The sequence below is a fragment of the Prionailurus bengalensis genome, chromosome A1, assembly GCF_016509475.1.
Source record: "Prionailurus bengalensis isolate Pbe53 chromosome A1, Fcat_Pben_1.1_paternal_pri, whole genome shotgun sequence".
Lineage (NCBI taxonomy): Eukaryota > Metazoa > Chordata > Mammalia > Carnivora > Felidae > Prionailurus > Prionailurus bengalensis.
Window position 1 is genome coordinate 194,098,345 of NC_057343.1, and position 24,967 is coordinate 194,123,311.

The following is a 24,967-nucleotide window of genomic DNA, read 5'->3' on the forward strand; positions in this document are numbered from 1 at the left end:
ACCCTCCTGGAACTACAAACCGGCAGGAGAGAACAGATGGACAGACCTTCCTTTCCCCCAAGGGAGAAAGCAGTAAGTGTGACTCTGTCCAACAGAAATCTAACGTGAGCCACAAATGTGAGCCATACGTGTAACTTTAGATTTTCTAGTATTCATGCTAAAAGAAAAAACAAACAAAAACCAGATGAATTAGGTTTGGTAATATATTTTATTTAACCCAATATGCCCTACCTAAAATATCGTCATTGTGAAGGTACTAGGTTTGAAATCAGGTGTATTTTGTACTCGTGTTCACCTTAATTCAGAGCTTCCCAGGTGCTCAGTAATCAGAGGTGGCTCGTGGCTACATACTGGACAAGGCAGGTAAGCGAACCTTACTTAGATCAGAGGCCTGGAGACAGGGCCCCAGGTGTTCACTTCCACCTGGGAGAACCGGAGATAATTTCACAGACGTGAAGGCATTTGGGCTAAGCTTCAGGTAAGCAGAAATGAGAGGCAGGGCATAGACTTCCAGGTGTGGTGGAGAGTGGCCAGACCTGGGCTGGGCCTGAGGAGCTCTGAGCACAGAAGCAGAAGCCAGCTCTTGGTCACCTCTACACTCCCCAGAAGAGCCTAGTCCCCAAGAGGGTGAACATTTGGCCAGTGTGTGTGGAGTGTATGAACAAGCAATTGGATGGCTGAAAAAAAATGGGAAAATACAGCGGCCACAAGAGAGCAGCCCCCTGGGGCCAGGCTCTGAAGGCATTTCCTGTGTCTGGGAGATGAGCCCATCCTGGTGTGCCCATTAGGAAGCGGTTTCCCTAATTAAAGGAGTTGCATGCCACTGTCTGGGGTCATCACAGGGCACCAGATGCTTCCCCATGCCAACAGTGAAGTCTAAACACTTGGCCCCGGGGCTCAGTTAGAGCCTTCCTCAGGTAACGCTGCGCTGCTCGGCTGTTTAAATGTCTTCCTGTGTTCACGAAAATGAGAATGGCTTTCCACATCACCTTGCCCATTAAAAATCTTGCAGACTTGTTCTTGCCACTGTGGCATGCAGGAGGCAACAGTCCTTTTTCCTATGTAATTAGCTACGAAGACCCGCAGCATGTGACACGCTGCGACATTAGCACTAACAAGAAGCCACCAGAAGAAAATCATCCCCAAGCCAATTTTTTAAGTCTCTGGCTGATCCTTGTGTTAGCAGATTTCCACAACGGCTCAATATCCTTACATCAGCTCTAATGATAATCGCAATCCTTTGCATTCATTCCCTCTCCTACGGACCTCTCTGAGTTGCAAGAAGCAAATTCTGAAAGTTAGCATGCCAGACGTGTTGGTCAGAGAGGGAAGGAAAACTGTGAAAACAAAGGCCACGTGCCTGCAAACAGTTCTCAGGGCTCTCAGAAAACACAGAGGCTGCGCTGGAAGCCCCTTCAGCAAGTTTCCACTGCATTCAGCTACATTTCCACAGGAGACACTCAGCGCTGCTTTGGGACGAGGGGTTCCGAGAGGAGGAGCTTGGCCCCCTTTGAACCACACCAGCAATGCATCTGTCTGTTTTCTGTACCAGGATTCCATGCGGGATTTCATTTTAAAAAGGTCCTCTGCTGAAAACAAACCGACAACCAAATCTCCTAATAAATGAACAAATACAAGTGGAAACTGATCAGGGCCACATCTCCATTTGGAAGAGCAGCCAAGCCTTGGGGTGGGTCAGGCGCCTGCCCAAGAAATACTCCATGACTGAGATGTCAAGAGGGATGGGTCAAGGGCTGTTTAGCAATGTTTTGTCCAGCCCTCCCTCCCAATTCCTTTTCCTTCTCCTGCTACCCAAAGACTGGAAACTTCAGGTGACTGCTCAGCTCACTGGTAGAACCAAGAGGCTCTGCAGACTGAGGCCACCTAAATGGAAGAAGCCCATCTAAAGAGGTTCTCAAAGTATGAGCAGCACTGCCCCACCTGGGAACTTGTGAAAAATGTTAATTCCTGGGCTCTGGCCCAGTCCTCCTGAGACAGAAACCCTGGTGGGGGGAGGCCCTAAGATCTATGTCTTAACAAGTCCTCCAGGGCGCCTGGGTGGCTCAGTTGGTTAAGCATCTAACTCTTGATTTCAGCTCAGGTCACAATCTCACAGCTTCGTGGGTTCAAGCCCTGCATCATGCTCTGTGCTGGCAGCATGGAGCCTGCTTGGGATTCTCTCTCCCTCTCTCTCTGCCCACCCCCCATAACACACACACACACACACACACACACACACACACACACACGTCCTCCAAGAGGTCCTAAGCCATTCTTGAGTTTAAGAACTACTAGTCTCGAATAAAGAGGCCATAATCCTGCCTGCTCTGAGCTGCTCAGACCAAACCTGGGCTCTAGTATCCAAGTTGAACAGATTGATCATCAAAGGTCACAAAAACCTTAAGTATGGTCGCTAGCAAAAACGATCTGGTGGGTTTTGAGGTTTGGTTTTGTTTTTGTTTCATCTTGTTTCTTAATTGCCAGTGCGGCGGTGGGGGGCAGGCAGGGAAGGGAGATTTCCTATTGTTCTATCAAGATTTTTGGCTTCTCTTGAAAACTCAAGACATGTCAATGTTCAGGCTGAGTTCCCTCAGCTCCTCAGCGGGGAGTGACAAGAACTGCCCTGCTTAGGTGAGGCAAGCCTCTCCAGCTTGCCACAGTCCCTACCATTCCTTACTGCTTTTCATCTGGTTCCCATCTCTCATTTGTGTCGCTTGCCTGGCCGCAGCGAGTCTGAATATTGCCTCAATACACACTATTGTATAATATACGACGTACAGTGCTGCAATTAGAAACTGTGTGTTAGGAGGACTAGGAGATGAGAAGCCATGGGGAACACAGAAGGAGTTATCTTGTTCTCTGAGGTCCTAAGGCTAGAATGAGCGACAATGGCAGGGGGCTTCGCTCAAGGTAGAGAAGAAATTCCAAAAGTTGGATCGTGCTAGGATGAAACAGGACCAACTAGGAGGAAGATATTAGAGGAGGCCAGGAATAGGATGCTTGGTAGTTCATTAGGATGTGAAAGAGGGGACTCAAGGCTGGATTGGAGCTAGTGCTTCTCAAAATGAAATCAGCAGGGGCGCCTGGGTGGCTCAGTGGGTTGAGTGTCCTACTCTTGATTTCAGCTCAGGTCATGATCTCATAGTTCGTGAGACTGAGCCCCACATTGGGTTCTGTGCTGACAATGTGGAGCCTAAATGGGATCCTCTCTCTCCCCCTCTCCCTCAAAAAAAAAAAAAAAAATTAATGTGCAGTGCAATCACAGAGCAGGGGTGGGAGATCTTGTTAAACACAGATTCTGATGTGGGGACTGAGACTCTGCACATCTAACAAGCTCCCAGGTGATGCTGATGCAGGTGGTTCATGAAGGACACTGAGTAGCAAGGGCTAGGTGACCCTTAAAGGACATTTCAAGAGTCTAAAATTCCACGGAGGGCTCTGTTTCCTCCATCTGTTCATCAAAGTCTTCCCTCGACATGGGAAATGCGGCACGGGATTGAATCACACAGTTGTGACCTCATGGAAGTAGGCTCCTTGAATCTTGTTCTCAGAATGAACAGTGAATTGCTGAACTGACAGGGTAGAGAGTTGAGGTTCCAAAATTCTGGGAGTTTCACACCCTCAGCTTCTACGACCTGCACTGCCCTTTGCTTTTATGATGTTTGGCCTTCTGGAATGCTCTGTGGACAGGATCTATGCTGTTCAGGTGGTCCCACTGGCCCTTCCATCTCCCTAAGCAAAGAGGACGTCAGAGCCTACAGACACAGGGAGTTCTGCACATCTAAGCACATAGTTATAGAGAGTCCTCAAATATCCAAGCTAAGCAGATACTCAGAATCAATTAGTCCACTCCTCCCCCATCTTACAGATGGGGAAGCTGAGGCCCAAAGAGGCCCAGCTACCCAACCAAGGCCACATAAGCAGGCAAGATGATAAGAACCATGTTCTCTGACTCCCAGGCTAGTCTTCAGTGAAGAGAGTCCTTGTGTTGTGACCTTGGACAAGGTCCAGAAGCCACAAGCACCCTAATTTTCCCACCTGGAAAATGGAGACAGCACTACTGACCCAAAAGGTACATTCAGATGAAGTGAGAAATCATAAAAACAGGATGCATCCCAAGAACTTCCAGAATTTTCACATAAATTGTGGATATCAACTCCTCTAGAATTTTAAGAATCTACTGTAAACTGACATCTTCTCATCAGATCACCTGGATACAGAACTCAAAGCTTGCTATTAATTGCTTCACAATTAATAGGTCTGAGCTTTCAGTAGGAGAAAATTTAGGTTTCAATCCTAAAATCACAGAGTTTTCAGTATTCAGAGGGCTCTTTTAATCCTATCCACAAACCTGAACAAAAGTTGTGGTCAATTTCAAGTGGTTCAGGACTCTCTGAGGTCCATCCATGGAAACCCCACAGACAGATCATCCAAACTATCACCAAACATTTATCAAGACCTACCCTGTGCCAGGCATTGGGGATACTGGCAGGACAACACAAAGCCTGTATAAGTGTTAATGGGGGCTTACAGCCCAATCAGTCTCTCTCAAAGGGTGGTTCTTGGGAGGCCTGGGACCTCATTATAGATGTAATTTCCTGGCCCTACCCTGAACCTATTATATCAAAGTACCTGGGGGTAGGGAGCCAAGATGTGTTTTTATTTATTTATTTATTTATTTATTTATTTATTTATTTATTTTTTAGCGAGAGAGAGAATGCACAGGTGGGAGAGAGGGGCAGAGGGAGACAGAGAGAGAATCTTGAGTAGGCACCACATCAGCACAGAGCCCAGTGCAGGGCTCAATCCCATGATCCTGGGATCACACAGCCGAAATCAAGAGTTGACTCTTGATTCAACTGACTGAGCTACTTAGGCGCCCGAAGTATTTTTAAACACAATCCCCAAGTGATTCTGATTCACAATAAAGCTGGAAAAACCACTTGTCTAAATCTAGCTATCTCGATATGAAATCTGAAGCTAATAGAATAGAACAGATTTTCCCTAAATTCCTTGGCTTGCCAGCCCCAAAGCCCAAACCAGATCTGGCTGTTCCCTCCCTGGGACAGACTGTGAGCCTCTTGAAGGCAGGGGCATCACCTGTTTTGGTTCATCAGTGTGCGTTCTTAGGCCAACACCTGGTCCATCTTAGGCCCTCAATAAATACCAGCTGAATGACTGAGGGCTGCTCATCAAAGGGGCAGGCTGCCTAGTTTAATGACTCAGAGCATTCCGGCTCCAGAGTTGGAAAAACCTAGGTTTCACTTCTGGGGTAGGTGGACCCCAATTTCCCTGACTGATAAATAGGGAAAACTAACAGAATAACCATAACCTGTGGGTTGTTGGGGAGAATGAACTGAGCTAATCAATACAGAGCATCTAGCTCAGTGTCTGGCACAAAGTCAGGCCTTCTCAGTAAAGGGGGCCTAGTAATACATTATTTTTAGAGAAAGCTTATCACCCGGTGTTTATGATAGCCACGTCTGGAGGAACAGAAGAGGGCGGGAATCAAATAATAAAACCATAAGCCCTGTAGACGCAACCTATGTAACACCTGAGCTGATGCAAGTGGCCACTGCTGATAACAGGATTTAGAGAGTCTCCTCATTCACAGGAGGGCATGTACCCAGGTGGAAATTCTTCAGAAAAGAAGAAAGTTCCTAGTTAAGAGTGGCAATGTGCAATAGAAACAAATGTCACAGGACCCTTAGCAACAAGAAAGGCGTGGACAGCGCTTCTCAAAAGACAGCAATTCCTCCGCAATAGCAATCACTTAATATTATGCAAGCAAGCACGTCTGGATTTTCAATCCAGGGCCAACTGTAAATTTCTTTAATTCTACAGACTCGAACATTTGTCTGTGAAAGCTGTGACTGCTTCCCTTCAGCAACCATCTCTTGCCCTTGGTTTCCAGAGGTCCTTTTGGCACAGGAATCAAAGGGGCTGGGAGGGAGCATGGAAAGAGAGGTGAGGGAGAGTCTGTGGAGGAGACTGGCAGAATTAACTTGGCAATCCCATTAAACAATAAATGGGAAATGGATTTCGACTGGCTGCTCTAAATAACTGCTTCTGGTATCTGCGTGCTTTTACTTAACATTCCACGGAAAGAATCGATTAGTGTTCAAACAGCCACACACTCACACACAGACGGAATTTTAATCTTTTGTTGAATCACTATTTAGCGTGCCTGGCACCCTTCGGAGGGCAGAAAGAAAGATGGTGAAGCAAGCCAACTGTGTTCTGCCCAAGAAGAAAGATCTATCAAAGTGCACTCTAATCCCAACATTGCAGACTCTGCGACTCCCACTTAGAGGACTCTGGCATCCCTCGTTCAGCTGGCGAGTGTCTTCAAAATACGGAAAACGGGTGATATGCTCCAAAACAGCAATGCCCAAAGTCAAACCGAGAAGGTCATCTGCTGCAGCCAGGGTCTGAAGACATATGACAGACCAGATTCTGCTGCAAATTTAACATGGCTGCTCCCCTTGACCCTCCTTTCACCCAACCCTACAAAGGCACTGGAATGATTTTGCTTTGAGGTTTAAATGACTCTGTATAATTCCAAACGTTTGTTTATCTGCTAAGTAGATTATTCTAATAACCTTCACACACACACACACACACACACACACACACACACACGCATACAGCAAAGCATTCTCCTCAAGGTTGCCTGCAAGGTTATACTTCAAAGAGGGCCAGGTACAGCTTGATTTACTGAAAGCATAAAGTTACTTTAAGCAAGGGAGTTTGGACAACTGGATAAATGTACTTCCTTTATGAGTTTTGAGGACATAAGCTGGATTGTTTTTATTTATTCATTCATCCAACAAATAAGGATGACTCTGTTGGTAAATCGGGGACCTACTATGTCCAAAGAACTGTGGGGGAGACAAAGATAAATAAGATAGTCCCTGGACTCAACAAATAGCATGGATATGTGACAAGCACATAAGAGGAAAACACACACAATACTAATATAAGGGTGCTGAAAGTTGTACGGATAAATTCTATAGGTATTTACAAGAACCAAAGATTAAATTCTACCTGGGACAATCAGGCAAAGATTCCTACAGAAGCAGAGTCTATGAGAGTTGCCTGAAAGGATGGGTAGGATTTTGACAGGCAGCAATGGGGGGGTGGGGGGGGTGGCGGCTGTCAGCATCTAGTTGAAGGGAAAGCATGTACAAAGAAAGGGACTTCATGAAGTAAGGGACATGTTTACTTAATGGCAAAGAGCCTGACTTGGCTGGAGTGAGTAGAGTACAAAAGAGAGTTCATGGGCCATGAGGCCAGGAAGTCTGAACCGGACTCTGAGCACCTTACACTGGAGCTGCTCAGCAGGTGGGAGCCACAGAAGGTCTCTGAGCAAGGAACAGGTGGGGGTAGAGCTCCAAGAATAAAATGTTACTACCTATCCACTTGCAATTCATCTCAGAATCCTCCTCTTCCTGGGAGAGAGGGTAGAAGATGATCTTGTTTTCATTCAGAGGAAAGGTTCCCTCTTTTTGGCCCAGGACCACTCTCCTTCCGGCATTCCCTGGGTCAGACTTCTATGGGGCTGACCTTACCCCAACCGCTATCTGGTAGGCCGCTGTTCAGAGACAACCTGCCTTTCACCATAACCAGTACCAAGCTGTATGAGACAACCATGAAATGTAAAGGGCACTGTCTATGAGGGATGAAGACACTACAGCCCAGTGACCATGAGACTGCCTGAGTCTGCTGAGTGCAGGTCAGGTGAATCTGCTGTTCCACTCAGCAACTGTACATTTTCCCAGCTCTGATAACTCCGCAGTCTCGATGCCAGGATGTTGGAATCTGAAATCTAGAAGGGGCCCCATTTCCTAAGAGGGCAAGGTCATTCACAGACAGGAACCACCGTTTAAAAAGGCTGATTCTGTACTTTCAAGGGCAGATCCACCTGTCCAATTCACCTTTTGTATAGATGGCTCTAGAAAAGGTCATTTGCTACTTAAGGTGTGAAAGCTCATTAAGAGACTTTTTCAAGCAGCAGAGAGAAAAATAGCCAAGATATTTGTAATGTCTATTATCTAAAGGGCAAATGGAATCTTTAGTAACTTCTTGCTTCCATTCTAAAAGAATGACATCAACTTGTACTATTTTCTTCAGAGGAAGTTCCCAAATGTTTTATCACCTGGTATGTGTGTGTGTGTGTGGGGGGGCACAATACTCTGATCCATAATTTTATAATGTTCATTTGAGTCTCTCACCCACCCATCCACCCACTTAAATGTTTAATGAGTACAAGCACATGCTAGACTCTGTGCTATGTGTCCAGGATATTGGGGAGCAAGACAGACAAGGACCCTGCTCTTATAGAGCTACAGTATGGTGTGTGGCAGGGGGGATTATACACTTTAATCCAGAACCACAAATAAACTGGAATAGCTACAGTGGTGTGTGCATTAAAAAAAAAAAAAAAAGTACATGGTGCAAAAAGGTTCCTTTCTTTCAGATCAGATCAGGAGGGTTTGATCCCATCAGCAAGGTTAGGGGAGTCTTCCCTGAAGAAACGGAGGGAGTATGATTAGGAGTTAATTCAACTGAAAGAGGAAAACAGAGCATTCCTGACGGAGGGAAAAGCAAGGCTGTGCAAAGGCCCTGTGGCAAGGCACAGATGAAACACAGGTGGGACTGAAAGAAAGCAGTGTGTGTGGCACACGGACGAGGAGGGAAAGGCTGATGGGGATGAGAGGTGGGCAGGTGTAAGGATTTTGTCTGTCCCGAGATTTTATATAACAGGAGGTGGCAAGATCAGGTTGCATTTGGCAGGCTGTGTTATAGCCCAGTGGAGAAGGGATTAGGAGACCAAGAAGGGCAGAACTAAGGGAGGAGGCTCTCACAGCATATACATATAGGCAGAGATGATGCCAGCATGGGCTAGGAAGACACAACTGGGGATGCACACGGACAGATTTTTTTTTTTTTTAACAGAGTCACAAGGGTCTATAGTCCGCAGGTCTATAGTCCAGAAATGCAGGCTGAGAACTCTGACACTTGGGTGATAAGTTTGTCTTTAAGGTCCATAAGCCCAAAGTCCTGTCGATGCAGGTGGGGATGACCCGGGGTCTGAGCCCAGATCTCCCTTGGTCTAGCCTGGTGTTTGCCCCATCACATGTTACTTTCAAGTTTGAATCCTGTTCATGGACAACCAGTCACAAAATCTCTAACAGAAAACCTCTAACAGAACTGTATCATCTGCATAGTAACCTTCAGGAATTGCATGACACGTGGTCAAAGAGAAAGAGAAACAAATCGTAACCGGGGAGGCTGGCGATCCTCCCGTCCCCACGCTCAGTGGGCCAGTGCCATGGATGGTGTCCCTGGAGGCCTAGTTCTCTCTAGCCTCTGGCATGTGAGCACTTCAGCGCTGAGTGAGCCTTCTCTTGGAAGAGGAAGTGCTTTCACTACCTCAGAAGGCACTGCGATGACTTCAACTGAAGAAATCGTCATCGGTGTTACAGCCAGGGGAAAAAAAGTCCTGCCTAAACTGGACTTTTGAGAGGCGGTTTGTCATTATATTCCATGGGCAATTGTCAAGGGCCATTCTGATTTTATGTTATTTCCCCCTAAAGTGGTGAGTTTATTATAACCTAACCCTTTTGTATGATGAGACTTTACTATATTATTATTGTCATTATAGCCACTTTGAAGATGACAAAACTGAGGCCTGGAGAGAAAATCAATAGGAAAGTGCTTTGCAAACTGCCAACCACCCCATGAGCGTAATCATCACAGCTAATGGTTCCTTCCACACACATCTGCCCACTCCCTCCCACGTCTCAGAACACAGTCCGTTCTCAGGAAAGAAAAACTCACTGGAGTGAATCATACTTCTGTGCCTTGTTCACAAGGGGTCTTGCAAATCCCAGTCTAGCCAGTAAGTGATCGACCACAGGAAAGCCTCCAGAGTGTTCTCAGAGGCTCGGTGGAGGGAGCCCAACAGAGGGTCACTGCCCTGCTCTGCAGAGCAGATGTGGATGTGTACGGAGGAAGGCGGGCAAGACGAGGAGCTGCATACAAAGCAATTTCTTAGCTTTCAGGGGTGGAAAAATGGTTGCAAACACATCTTATTGGTCTCCTGCTTGGGGAATGAGAACTGAGACACCAAGCAATTCAGTTCTTGCTCTATTAATAGCACTAATTACAATCAGGATCCCCTATACTCTGAAGACAGCACAGCCAACTGTGTAACAGCACCTGCTTTGGAGTCAGAAACACCTAGGCTTGTGTCACAGTTCTGCTTCCTAGCTGTGTGACCTGAGGCAGGTTACATTGTTTTCCCCAAGCTTTGGTTCCTCAAACATGAAACGGGGGATATGGATAGTATCTGGCACACAGGTTCCTGTGAGGAATACATGAGCTACAGCCAGTAAAGGTCTTAGCAGAGTTTGGTATTTAGGAAGCACTAAAAATCAGAGCCACCATTATTAGTTATTATTTGGATAGTACTCCGCAATCGACAAAGCATCTTTACATACGCCATCCTATTTCTTCACCACAATCACACCAGGATGAAGGCAGCATCATGAAGTTATCATAATGTTCTTCCTTGTGGATCCCAGACTCTGAGAATCCTCTCAATATTGTGCTCCAAGTGGCCCTTAACAGTCAGCCGGCAATGACCAGAAGACAGGATGTATCTGCCATGCCTGCCTTGAGCTGGAAGAGTGAATTCCCAAGAACGCCTGGTAAGGTGTGGGCCACTGGCTGACTTCTACCGTCTTAGAGCTTCAGGCTGCTGACTGTTCACTGCTTGCAAAGGTCCCCAGGGCAGTGGGGAGGGGAAAGTGGGAAAAGCAGGTGACTGATGGCCATCCCCGCCTCTAGTGCTGCCCTCCCCTCACCCACAACTGCCAGGGTCTTCCCATGTGCCATGCCTCAGAGTCACAGAGTCTAGGTGCTGAATGGGAGCTGAGGTTCTTTCTGCTCTGTTGGCCCACTGGACCCAGTAAACCTCTCTTTGCCGTAACGCATGGATTGTCCCTGAGACTGGCTCGGGCACTTAGGGGAGTGTCTCTGCACAGATGGCTACGGTTATTAGAAAACTCCTTTGGGTACTTAGCTCCTTGGGCTCCTTCTTGGCCCCAAAGGAAAGTCTCTGATGGACTATGATCCTGGCCTCGTCCATCTGCCATCTTGGAACCTCTAAACTCTTCTTCATTTCTCTTGGGGTGGGAACCAAAAAGGGCTCTGAACCTCCTTGAGTGGTATCCCCACCACTTCCCCCGCCCCTACCTTGCTCTCACTCTGGCATTCTTGTTCTTACACACTGATCTCTTAAGACATACAGTGCCCCAGGCAGGATACATGAGGTGTAGACACAGCAGCGCACAGGATGGTGTTCTGAGAATACACCACTTTGCTATGCAAGTAGACACCCCTGTAGGAACAAATCCCAACTCTCAGGGGCGGGCCTTCCCTGACCTCCTTGACTACATCATAATCTCTAAGCGTGCCCTGATGGCATCCTTACTGCTCCTTTGTGATTTGCACATTCATTTGGGTGATTCTTTCATTATCGTCTGCCTCTCCTCAAACTGTGACCTCCATGAGGGTAGGAGATAGGAATTTTTGTTAAATGAATGAACAAATGAGCAGAGACATCTTTTGTTTTCTTTTCTAGATAAAGGAAAGTCATCCACGATCACACATGTCTACTACAGTCCCAAGGGATTAATACCATAAATGGGTTCTGAGGATTAACTTTATCCTCTTGACTGAAAGGTTTCAGGTCAACTTAATGGGTTCCAAAACTAAAGAGAGCTGCTTTGCCTGGATCCTAAAGTGATTTCTAAAACTTTATGTTCCCCAGGAGCTGTTCTCTTTTTTCTGTCACAGTAATCGGAATTTTAGCTGGGAATATGACTTCTCAGCATGCAGATATTTCCCAGACATCCTTGCAGCTAGCTGTGGCCTGACTAGGTCCTACCAATGAGAGGCGAGTGCAGGTGTTGTGTGGCATTCCCCAGAACCCACCTGAAGAAACCTTCGTTCCTTCTGTGTTGCTGCCTAGAATGCAAGTGCCACCGGGATCATGAGATGGAGGGCCACTCCCTAGAGATGGTGAGGATACTGGTGGGAAGGAGCCCTAGATTCCTGAAGACTTCAGGGATTGGAGCTGTCACACCAGCCCTGGACTGCAAACCTCCAGACCTTCTTCTCTTGAGGCTTGAAAACCTGAGAGATCACTTGGTGTGAGACCGAAAACCCTGAAGGAGGATCCAAAAGACCTAGTTTTCAGACTTCTGGCTCTACACGTACGAAGAGTGGGACAGTAGGCAGGTCCGTTGTCTTTCTAGATCTCTATTCTTTGAAGATAGAATGGAGGTCAAAATATCTGCCCACAACATGATTATGTAAAAAATGCTAAGGAATCTATAAAAAGGTAGAACTAGTGAGTTCGGCAATGTCACAGGATACGAGGTTAACAAATGAAAATCAAATTGCACTGCTAAATACCAACAATGAAACATTGGAAATTCAAATAAAACATACCATCTACAACGGCATCAAAAATATGAAACACTTGAGGGATCAATCTCACAAAAATATGCAAGACCTAAATACCGAAAACTACAAAAGAAATCAAAGCTCTAAATAAATGGAGAGATACATCATATGTTTATAAATCAGAAGACTTGACGTTGTTAAGATGTCAATTCTCTATCTGTGGACTCAATGCAATCTTTGTAGAAATTGATACGCAAGGGACATAGAAAAAGAGCAACAGTTGGAATGCTTAATATCCACTAATTTCAAGGCCTGCTCTGGGGCCACAGTGACCAAGGGAGTGTGGTACTTGAGTAAGGAAACACATGTGATCAATGGGAACTGCATGGAGACTCTAGATGTATCATCAGTTGATTCTGAACAGAGGTGCTAAGGAAACTCCATGGAAAAGGATAATCTTTTCCACAAATGGTGTTGGAACAACTAGATATCCGTATGTCTACATATAAACCTCAATCCTTACCTCACACTATACACACAAATTCACTTGAGATGGATCAATGACTTAAACGTAAGAGCCAAAACTATAAAATTTGTACAAGGAAGTAAGTGAGCAAACTTTAGCAACCTTAGTTTAGGGGACAGTCTCTTAAACAGGACACAAACAGCATAAAATATGCATAAATTGGAATTCATTATAATTAAAAGCCTTTGCTCTTTTAAGGACAAGCCATGGACTAAGAGAATATACTTGCAAGAATATATTTGATGAAGGACTTATATTCAGAATGCACATAGCATATGTTACAGCTCAACATCATTAGTCATTAGGGAAATGCAAATCAAAACTACCATGAGAATAGCCAAATCACGGAGAGAGCCCAAATGTCCATTAACTGATGAATGGATTAAGAAGATGCAATGTACACATACACAATGGAAGACTACTCACTGATGAAAAAGAATGAAATCTTGCCATTTGCAACAACATGGATGGAACTGGAGGGTATTATATTAAGCAAAATAAGCCAGTCAAAGACAGATATCTGATTTCCCTCCTATGTGGAGTCTGAGAAAGTTAACAGATGATCATAGGGGAAGGGCATGAAAAATAAGATAAAAACAGAGAGGGAGGCAAACCACAAGAGACTCTTAAATACAGAGAACAAACTGAGGGTTGATGAGGGAGGGGCAGTGGGGGGTGAAGAAAACAGATGATGGGCATTTGTTGGGTTGAGCACTGGGTGTTACATTTAACTGATGAATCACTGGAATCTACTCCTGAAGCCAAGACTACACTGTATGCTAGCTAATTAGAGAATTACAAAACAGGAAGACAAAGCAAACAAACAAGCAAACAAACAAAAAAAACCCAACTACCATGAGATACCATTTTACAGCTACCCAGACAGTGATAATTTTTAAAAATGGAAAATAACAAATGTTGGCAAGGATGTGGAGAAACTGGAACCCCTGTACAATTGGAGATTGTATGGAGAGGATACAAAATCTCACAGCTACTATGGAAAGCAGTTTGGTGGTTTCTCAAAGGTTAATCATAGAAGTATCCAGATGACCCAGCAATTACACTCCTAGGTACGTATCCAAAAGCACTGAAAGCAAAGACTCACACAGTTGTTGTTGTTGTTTTTTTAATGTTTATTTATTTTTGAGAGAGAGAGAGAGAGAGTATAAGTGGAGGAGGGGCAGAGAGAGAGGGAGACACAGAATCCAAAGCAGGTTCCAGACACTGAACTGTCAGTGCAGAGCCCGACACGGGGCTCGAACACGCTAACCGTGAGATCATGACCTGAGCCAAAGTCAGACACTTAACCAACTGAGCCACCCAGGCGCCCCTCACATACGTATTTTTATGCCAACGTCCACTGCAGCATTATTCACATACCCAAAAAGTGGAAATGAGTCGACTGTTCCTTCATAGACAAAGGGATAAACAAAACACAGCACAGACATACAACAGAATATTTTTCAGCCATGAAAAATTTGATACATGCTACAACGTGGATGGATCTTGAAAATATTATGCTTAATGAAATAAGGCAGATACAGACGGATGCATATTATATGATTCCACTTACATGAGGTATACAGAATAGGGAAACTCACACAGAAAGCAGAATACAGGTTAACAGGGGGAAGAGGGGAGTTAGTGCTTAGAGGGAGTCATTATTGTTGGGGATGATGAGAAATGTTTTGGGTACACTGTTAATGGTTACACAACATTGTGATGTCTTTAATGCCACTGAAATATACTCCCACAAATGGTTAAAATGATAAATATTGTTACATACCTTTTACCACACTAAAAAGAGACACCTCCCTCCTTCTCCCTCATCTCCCACAGAAAGCTAATTCTTCCACTTTTCAACCCTTACATATTCTAATGCCCCCCTGGAAATTTACAATGGATGTTAACATACTTAGGCTCTGTAAAGTGTCACAGAAAAGAGAGCTGCCTAGCTTTGTGTAATCCAACATTTCACAAATTTATTTGATGAGAAGTTCCCCCACCCACCCACCCCCGCCTGCTCGCAAATGATTAGCATCCTGGGGAACTCAGGGACCTTGTTTTGAAACACGATGCTAATGACCGGGTTTATGAGGAAGAATACAACACGATTCCTCCCCTCTGCAATGTGCACTCAGTTTTTTGGTTTTTGCTTTGAAGCACGTAGATGTGGAACAATGACATGAAGATTTCAAGCTGACATACTGACATGGAAGGAGGGAAATAAAGTTTATGATAATATAAGATTCTCTAAAATAAAGCTTCAGTCACCTACTGAGGCATCTGTCATCTGTGTCTACTAACACATCCATTCATCCATCTATTCATCCATCTGATGAACATTAATTGTGCAACTACTATTTGTTGGCTCTGGGTTACATGCTCCAGAGACTATGATACATAAAAGACACAGTTTCTGTCTATGGTAGAGCCAGATTTGAGATCATTTCCTTCTCAAAAAAACTGCCACTGAGATCTAAAAGAACAGCCATGAATTATTCTAGAATAACTGTTCTGGAAACAGCTCTGCAGAGGGCACTGAAGGATGAACATAACGTGGGCTGGTGAAGGCACCGCAAAAGCAGAGGTGGTAAGGTTGTCCAGGAATGTCTACACAGAAGAGTACGGACTATTTTAAAAGCCTGGCTTCTTATAACTCTGGTTAATGGATCACTTCACCTTTTCACAGTGGTTTCTCATATTTAACTTTCTCTGGTTAGCTGGAGAAACAAGGCATTTGAGGCTGGAAAAGAGGCTCTTGTTTCTCCTCAAGAGAATTCGGGCAGATTTCTCAGGGTGACTGTGGTAGACGGATTGCAGAAGTGGCCCCCATCTTCCACCCCTCCCTGTATCCATGTCCTCTGCGATGGGACCCCGAAGCTCCTCTCATCAAGAGATGAAGTCTTTTGCCCCACCTCCTGAATCAGGGCCGGCTTCGTGACCTGCTTTGGCCAACAGAAGGAGGCAGAAGTGACAGTGTGTCAAGCGTGAAGCCTCAAGAGACTTGCATTCTTCCCACCCCTGGTTTTTGTTCTTCTGCCCCCCCACACCCTTAGGGAACAAGCCAAGGCTAGTAAGCTAGAGGGGTGTTGAGGGGCAAGTGGAGGAGGAGACATGGGGAGAAGAACCGTGGTCATCCTAGACAGAGAGCCAAACCCCAAAGATGCACCCGCCCAGCCTGCCCACGGCTAGCCAGAGACACATGGCACAGCACAGCCAAGACCAGGGAAGTGACCCAAATGATCTGAAGACGTGTAAGGGATAATACATGGTTACTGTTTGAAGTCACTCACTGAGCTCTGGGGTCGAGTTTTTAAGGCAGCACTGTTTGTGGTCCCAGAGAAGTGATAAAATATCCTCTGATTCAGTTCAGTTCTGTGTTTACATCCAAAGGTGCCAACGTAGAAACAAAACTGCTGGAATCTTTTCCTCCTGCCTCTTTTTTTTTTTTTTTATGTTTATTTATTTTTGAGACAGAGAGAGACAGAGCATGAACAGGGGAGGGGCAGAGAGAGAGGGAGACACAGAATCCGAAGCAGGCTCCAGTCTCTGAGCTGTCAGCACAGAGCCCGACGCGGGGCTCGAACTCACGGACCGTGAGATCATGACCTGAGCCGAAGTCGGACGCTTAACCAACCAAGCCACCCAGGCGCCCCTCTTTTTTTTTTTTTTTTTTAAAGATCCAAATCAGGGGCAGCTGGGTGGCTCAGTCAGTTAAGTGTCCAACTCTTGACTTTATCTCAGGTCATGATCCCAGGGTCCCGAGATTGGCCCCGTGTCAGGCTCTGTGTTGAGCATAGAGCCTGATTGAGACTGACTCTCTCTCTCTCTCTCCCCCCCCCCCCAACCCCCGCCACATGCCTTGCCTCTCAAAAAAAAAAAAAAATTAAAAACAAATAAAGATCCAAATCACACCTGTTTTCTAACGCTCAATTCAAATACCAGATCCTCAAATACCATATTCTAATTCTATCCCCTTTCACTTAAATAATAATCTTCCTCCCACTAACTTCTCCCTGTGCTCTCTACCCCTCTCTTTTTGGAAGTTAGCCCTGAAGGTTTCCAATTGTAGCCATTTGTATACATGTCATTCCTTTCTAGTGGACTCTAAACCAATGCTTTCAAACTATCTGCGATGATGAACCACTTTGTTTTAATTTCCAATTCATTGTGAACCAAACCATCTGTGGTAGACAGAATTCTAAGAATGACTCCCAATGACCCTCATTCTGTTATTCTCCTCTCCCATTGAGTGTAGGTGGGGCCTGTGGATACATGAGATGTTACTGCTCTGATTACACTGTGGTACAGAACAAAGGACATTATCCAGGTTGACACAATCTAACCACACACAAAAAAAGCAGAGAGTCTCTTCCATCTGGCAGCCAAAGAAGTCAAAATGATTCAAAGAGTGAGGAGGATTCGATGTGGCTTTGAAGATCAAGGGACCACGTGTGGGTAGCCTCCAGGAGGAGACAGCAACCCCAAGCTGACAGCCAGAGAGGAAATGGGGACCCCGATCCTACAACCACCTGCCAACAACCTGAATGAGCCTGGAAGTGGATTCTTTCTCACAGCCTCCAGAAAAGAGCCTGGACTGGTGAACGCCTTGATTGTGACCTTGTGAGACCCTGAGCAGAGAACCCAGCTAAGTCTGTTTGGACTCATGACCTATAAAACTATAAGCTAATACATGTGTATTGTTTTCAGCCACAAAGGGTGTGGTAATTGTTGCAAAACAAGGTTAATGCAAACCCGTATAGCATGGCAGATTATGCATTCCAAAGGCGTTTGTAACATTAGGTCCCACGTATTCTTCTAAAACCATTCTACAAGCCCATTAAGAAGAGGTAGAATCTAGGTTTCCTCCCGTTGAAGATGTGCAGACCTTTGTGAATATCTCAAACCAACAGAGCCTGGCAGAAGAGACACAACGTGACTTCTGAGACTAGACCATGAAAGTTCTATGAACTTCTGCCTTGCTCTCGAGGAGCCCAGCCACTATGCTATGAAGAAGTTATCTTCCTCTTCCTGTGAAGAGATCGACATGGAAAGGAGCAGACAGCCAGCACCACCTGGTCAGCCACGTGAGTGAGCCAGCCCGGAGGCAGACCCTCCGGCCTCAGTGGAGGCACCCCAGCAGGCACTGTGTGGATCAGGGAAGAGCTGTTCTGCCCAGCCGGGCTCAAACTGTAGATTTGTGAGCAAATAAATCACTGCTGTTGGTGTAAGCCACTGTAGTTGGGACAGTTTGCTAAACAGCAATGGTAATTGGAACTAGTATGCAGCTTGCACCGCATGAAATTCACCATATAAGTTCAACAGCACGTGAACAGATCTATATCTACTCAACAAGATACATCCACTGAGCATGTGCTTGGCTGTAACAGCAACGTCAAATTGCCATAAGAGTTTCTAAATGCTTGTCTTCTGTATTTTATATCATGGTGAACTGGTGCCATTCTGCAGACTACACTTTGAGAGGCATGGCCGCCAGACATCTCCCGGCCAAGCCCATGCTTACTCACCTCTGCATCCTCCCAAATGCCTGTTAGAATTCCCAGAAACAGGAGGAATTCAGTAAATGTTTATGGACTGAACAGAACACCCAAAGAAAGTCAAGGTTGAAAGCTCAACTCTCTCATTTTATAGATGGCAATGTGACAGTCCAGAGAAATAATGGGATACATTCAGGGTCATGGGATGAGCTAGTGATTTTAACCTAGGCTTTGCCAACCCAACTGCCTACGTGGAGACAGGGGTTGGCCAGGTGTCAGATAATATAAAAGGAAGGGGGCTGGTGAAAAGGCAGGTGTATGCACGCCCATGTAAGGCAGGGCTGGGGGCAGCCGCCAGCTGACTTTCACCAAGCGAGGGAGGGCAAGTAAAGACAGATGTTCAGTTTCTAAAAAGAAACTGGAGAATTCAAGTTTCTAGACACTACTTCTTAATTTTTAATATAATACCTCAATAAACAAATACGTTTACATGCTTGATTTTGCCCAGGAGACCACCAATTTGCAATTCCTGAGCACCTCTAATTTAAACGTAAGAAAACTACGGTCCTGAGAGGTTACAGATTTAACCGAGAACCTACAAGAAGAGGTGGCAAGGTCATTTCTGACTTGCCCAGGAATTCGGTCATGATGATGACTGACTGGTACTACCACTGGTCACCGAACACCTTCACTGAACACCTACTATGGGCAAGGCACTATGCCAAGCCCTCGGCTCGACTGAGACTGTAATCTCATGTAATCCTTTCAACAGTCCTAGAAAGTAGGCACCAGTGTTTCTTCTTTTTTTACAGATTCAGCAAGAGACTCAGACAACCTAAGTAACTTGCCGAAAGCATAGTGTAAGTAGGCTGGTTGTCTGTGTTCAAAGCAAATTTTTACAAGGTGAACAGGTCTTCTTACTGTCCCTTCGGCATCCTGCCTATGGAAGTTCCCAGGTACAGTTTTACCTGGAATGGCTACAAAATCTACCCTTTAACATCTGTCATTTCAAGCCAGGAGAAACCACCCAAAGGCGACCTGTTTCCTGTCCCCCAGAGTCTGAGTGATGCTGAGCCCACGTGCTATTCTTCTTTCCCAACTGCTGACTCCCCAGAGGGGCAGGCTGTTTCAAAAACTATGTTCAATGGGTCCCTTGGAGATGCTGCAGCTGGGAGCTGGGGGGTAGGGGCGTCCTGGCAAGAGGGGCTCTGATTTCTTCTTGGTCATACGTTCATCAGGCTTTTAAGCAGGATGATGTGACAAGTGTTCCTTCCGCTGCTTAAAAAAAAAAAAAAAAAAAAAAAAAATTTTTTTTGAGAACCAATGATCTAAGCCAACCCCTTCACTTCGTTTTCTAAAGACAGACCCTATAATTTGATTTGCAATTATAACAATAATAAAGGCACATAGTGAAAGATTTTAAAAGCCGAAACGGTATACAATGGAAAATATAAATCTCTCTCTTCTCCCAACCTCTAGTCCTACCCCTTAGAGATAACCACTGTTAACAGGTTTTTGAGTACTCCTTCCAGAATTTTTAATAAGGAAATTGAGCTCCTGAGGTTGGCTTATCGGAGATTATTCAGCCAAGGCCACGTACAAGACATTAGGCTCCTGGCATTTCTCTCTCCCTTCCTAACTTAACTTGCAAAAGTCTCAAATGTTCCCGGAGATTGCAAACTCTCTCTCCAATCCACCTGTAGCTTCAGAAACCATATATTATGCATCTTCTGGCCTCACTCACTGAGCAGGAAAATTTCATGTCTTTTTCACGTGACCATGTTTCTCCCTGGTCTTTGTTTCACATGGTAGAAAAACAACCAGAATCCCATTCTCAACTGGCCAGTGTTCAAGCCAGCAGTTGCTAGCAGCTGAAAGCACATGCTCAGCAAGAAGTCTGAGCCAACGGACAGGAACTCAGGCTCGAACCCAAATTCTTGAAGTTGTAGGAGGGGCAACATCTCCCTGAGCTCCTCTCGGGGTGTACTGTCAACCTCCCCACTGGTCTCCTGGCCCTCAGGCTACAGCCCCCAATTCCCCACCTTCCTGCCTGCTTCCTACGCCTCGTTCTCCTACATCTGTCTGCAGCCCCTTTTCCTACCTGCCTCTATTGGACCCATCTGCAGACTGAACCCGTTTTCTTCCTGGTAGGAAAGAGTATGGAAGTGCACTCAGAGCCTCTTTCTCTCCTAGAGAAGACCCCAGAGGGCCGATATTTATTGGGCTTCCCATTTGCCAGGCTTTGCTAGGCAATTTACAGGCATCATCCTCACAACAAGCCTGGAAGACGGCACTATGATTATTGTCCCATTTTCCAGATGAGGAAACTGACTAGGAAGCTGGCATAGGAAAGCAGAACTGCTGATCCCAGGCTCAGGAGGGACTTGTTCGAGTTCCTAAAGTGAGAGAGTTGCTTTTGGCCCTGACGACTTCGATGTCACGTCTGCCCACTACCCTGCCCACATCATGTTTCGGAAGGGGAAAAAACACCCACGATACCCCCTGGCAGACTCTTATTTACTCCTCTACCCCCTGTTGTCCAAAAGCCCAGCCCTTTCTCACAGCTCTTGAAGTGGACTCTGAACATAAGAGATGGCCGTCGACCTGAGAAAAAATTAATCCCATGTTACTTGTCAGCAGAGGTGCAGACTCCCTGCCGTTGCCTAGGTTACGTGCCTGGAGCTTAAGCCACTGCCAATCACTCCCCTATTTACCTTAATTAATCAGACTGGCGTGGCTCCCTCTGGAGGGGGGCTTGGCCCTCCCCACCGCCCCCAGATAAACAAGGGATTTGGGGAGAACTTCTTGGTGAAATGACTTAAGTACCACGGAGAGGCAGCCCTGGAGGCCAGCGTGGGTGGACAGAGCATCACAGAGGGGCCACCTGGAATCAAAGGTGGAAAAAGAGAGGTTCCTTGTCAATGGTATTCACTTGCCCAGAAATTGTGACTGGCACTCACAAGGCAAAAATACACTGCCAGGCAGGGCATAATTATAAGTTGTATTATTCAGGCTAATCAAAAGGAAGGCGTGAGACCTGAGAAAATAGCTGTCTCATATGTGAAAGGGCCCCATTTCATTTTTTTATGCTTTTAAAAATTACACAAGAAGGAAGCAGAGGAGGGAGTAAGCCGCTCAGACTTCATACTGCAGAGGACTTATTCCCTAAGAAACACACTACGTCGGCTGACCTGAATCTGAATGTGGACCCCACCTGCATTTCTGGCTTTCAAACCTCTCCTCTCTTGGTGTGTGTTTTAGTTTCCTAAAGGAGTCACGGGCGACTGGACATGTGGCACTTACTGGGTCTGAAAGAGGTCAGGGCTCAAAGAACACAAAATTTATAGATATATTAACTTCGGCCTCCTTGCCAGATAGAAATGGACACATAAGACAGACACCCACAAAAGCCTGCAACTCGGAAAGCTTAAATGCAGCAAAATCAACTACAGGATGTTAAGCCCCACACTGATCCCTATTTGCTCTACATGTAGCCACACCCTCATATACAGGATTTAAATATCTGTCCAGGCTAGTATTTCCCTAATCATGTCTCCAGTTCAAGTTCTCTCTGTCTCTCTGTCTCTCTCTCTAAGGCACAGAAGTAAGCAACACAAGCCACTCCCAGTGGGTGAATCCTGACTGGCTACGTGATGACCCAGAAGCTCTGACTTCACATATGACCCTGAGCATGGTGCCTAATGACCAGGCCTCAGTTTCTTCATCTGAAGAAGGGGCAGGATAACACCTGCCCAGGCAACTGTATCCGCTGTAAGGAGGCTCAAAGGAGACCATGTATATATATGAAAGCATTCTGTGGCTATGAAAGGACAGACATGTGGGAGTGGCCATCATACCTTCTGAAGCCATGAAACCAGAGGCTGTTGGTTGTTGTTTAGCTGAGGGTGTGGAAATCACTCTGCCCATCTGCTTCCTGTCTATAAAAAGTCTGCTGAGTCTGTGGGCCCAGGCCATTTTCAGTCTGGCCCTGCCCTTGTTCTCAGGCAAAATGATGCTAGGTTTGGACAACTCTGTAACTGGTTATCCAGTCACACACCTAGACTGGAGCCAGATCAAAGCCTGGCACGAGGGAGACACTCTATCCTGTTCCAACTTCACGGTTCACCACTGACGGATGAGTGGGTGAAGGCTGAAAGATGGGAAACACAACTTTCGTCAGGCAGGAGAGCTCCGGGGTTGAGCCAGAGAGCTGACAACAACAGCCCAGGTCAAGCACAGTCACATATGGAGGAAGCAAGTATGTTCTGAGAGTTGGGATCACTTGACCCACACTAGAGACCTTAGCCAAGTCACCCGCTTTGGGGACCAGTGAGGCCTCTGACAGGAGAATGAGTAGGGTCACCGGACCCCAGATTTGGGGAGTGAAAATTCTCACGTGGGTCAGTGAGCTTCGGTGCCCAAACTCCTTCACTTGGCTGTCCCCTTTAGTCGTCTGGCCCACAGCCCCACTCCTGCCCTCTGCCAGTCTGGCCCTAAATTCCCTCCCCACAGGTACACCAACATCCTATCTGCCTCCCCCGTGCCAGCTTCCTCTTCTTCTCCTGCCATCCCACATCCATGCACCGTCAGAGGCCTGCAGGTGGCCTGGCTCGGGCTGTGGAAGCCTACCCGGCTCAGCAGGCCTCTCGAGTCCCTGCCACATCCAGCTGGGCCCTGCTCCACCTCCCGTGGTCTCACCTTTCTGTCCTGGGTCCAGGTTGCTTTTTGTGTCCTTCCGATTCCACACAGAGGAGGAAGCACATCATAATGGACTGAGTGGCTCCAGCACATTACAGATCCTGCTTTCAGACCACCAAATAAATCAATAGGGCTGTTGTGTGTGTGTGTGTATGTTTAAATTATATACTCATGGAATCCAATAAGAGAGCCAATACTGTTGGGATGTAATATAAAAGTTTCCGGAAAGGAACAATAACAGCTAACATTTATTGAGCTTAGTAATTTTTAAGCCCCTGCTTAAAAACCTTCAATGACTTCCCATGGCTCTTAAGATGAAACCCAACTCCTTAACATTCTCACGAGGTCCTACATGGCCTAGCCTCTGCCCACCACGCCAGCCCATCCTGTACCATGCTCCCCTTGGTCTCAGAGCTCTGGACACTTTCCTGAGTTCTTCGAAGGCACCCCACTTTCTCCTGCCATAGGGTCTCTGCACATGCTATTTCCTCAAAAACAACGGTCACACTGTTCCCACTCCACCAAGTTCATTTCACATCTCAGCTCAGATGCTACTTCCTCTGAGAAGCCCTCCCTGACTTCTTAGTCAAGGCTTCTGGCAAGCACAGCAATCCTATTCTTCAGAGCATCAAGTTAATAAATAGACCTTGGGTGGAGGGGGGGGGGTGGTGGGCGACTGGGTGGCTCAGTGGGTTAAGTGTCTGACTTTGGCTCAGGTCATGATCTAATGGTTCATGAGTTCGAGCCCCACATCAGGCTCTGGGCTGACAGCTCAGAGCCCGGAGCATGCTTGCTTGGGATTCCGGGTCCCCCTCGCTGTCTGCCCCTCCCCCACTCACACTCTGTCTCTCTCTCAAAAATGAATAAACATTTTTTAAAAAGGTTAGCAAGTAGACCTTTATTTAGAGTGATTATTTAATTAATGCCTATCTGTGCCTGCACTAGAAGTGCCAGAAGAGAAGGGCAGGGGAAGCACTGGTTCTAGGGCAGCTAGCTGTAGCAGTCACAGAGGTGCTCAAAAACTGTTAGCTGAATGAACTGAACGGATGAATGGGTGCGTACTGTGTGCTAGTCCCTGGAATAATTCCCTCTCAGTGCATCATCTCACTTACCCTCAAAACAACCCTCTGAGGTGGGTACAATTATTTTCCCCAAGTTGCAGACAGTAGCTAAAAGTGTACAAGGTGTTGGTAACTTGCCCAGGGCCACGGATATAGCAAGTGGTAAAGCCGGGACTTGAACCCGGGTCTGTCTGGCTCCAATACTTGTACTCTGTACTCTGCAAAACCTGATCCCAGCCAGGCAGTGGAGGTCATCTCAAACATGTTCCCTTTGTTTTTAGAGTATACACTCCACCAGTGGGTAAGCACAGGGAAGGGAGAATTTTCTTTTTTCCACCGCATGACTCTGAGCCGCAAAAAGATGAGACATCTCAGATTCTTCATGTTTCCCCAAATGAATTTTAGGTAAGTTCCCTGGGAATCTCTCAATAATTCCATCTTCCCCCTCTCCTTTCTGGAGTGCTCTGGAGACCTACGCCAGAGTGTAATTTATAAATGAGAAATAAATCTCTGTGAGTTACAACACTGACATTTCAGGGTTGATCTGTTATACCGCCTAACATTACCAATAAGAATGCAAATCCAAAATCACGCACCAACATGACTCCTTGAATAGATTTTCCTGGAGGGAACTTAATGTTCTTTGGTCACCTTTATGAACTTAAGGATGTCCTAAATTGCTACTGAAATATACAAGCTGTTTG

General features: G+C 46.0%; 1 protein-coding gene across 1 annotated transcript in view; it reads right to left on the minus strand.

The window, feature by feature from the left end:
• The window catches only part of GALNT10 (polypeptide N-acetylgalactosaminyltransferase 10), a 224,922-nt gene that overhangs the window by 133,204 nt on the left and 66,751 nt on the right, over nt 1-24,967 (minus strand). The window lies entirely within an intron of this gene.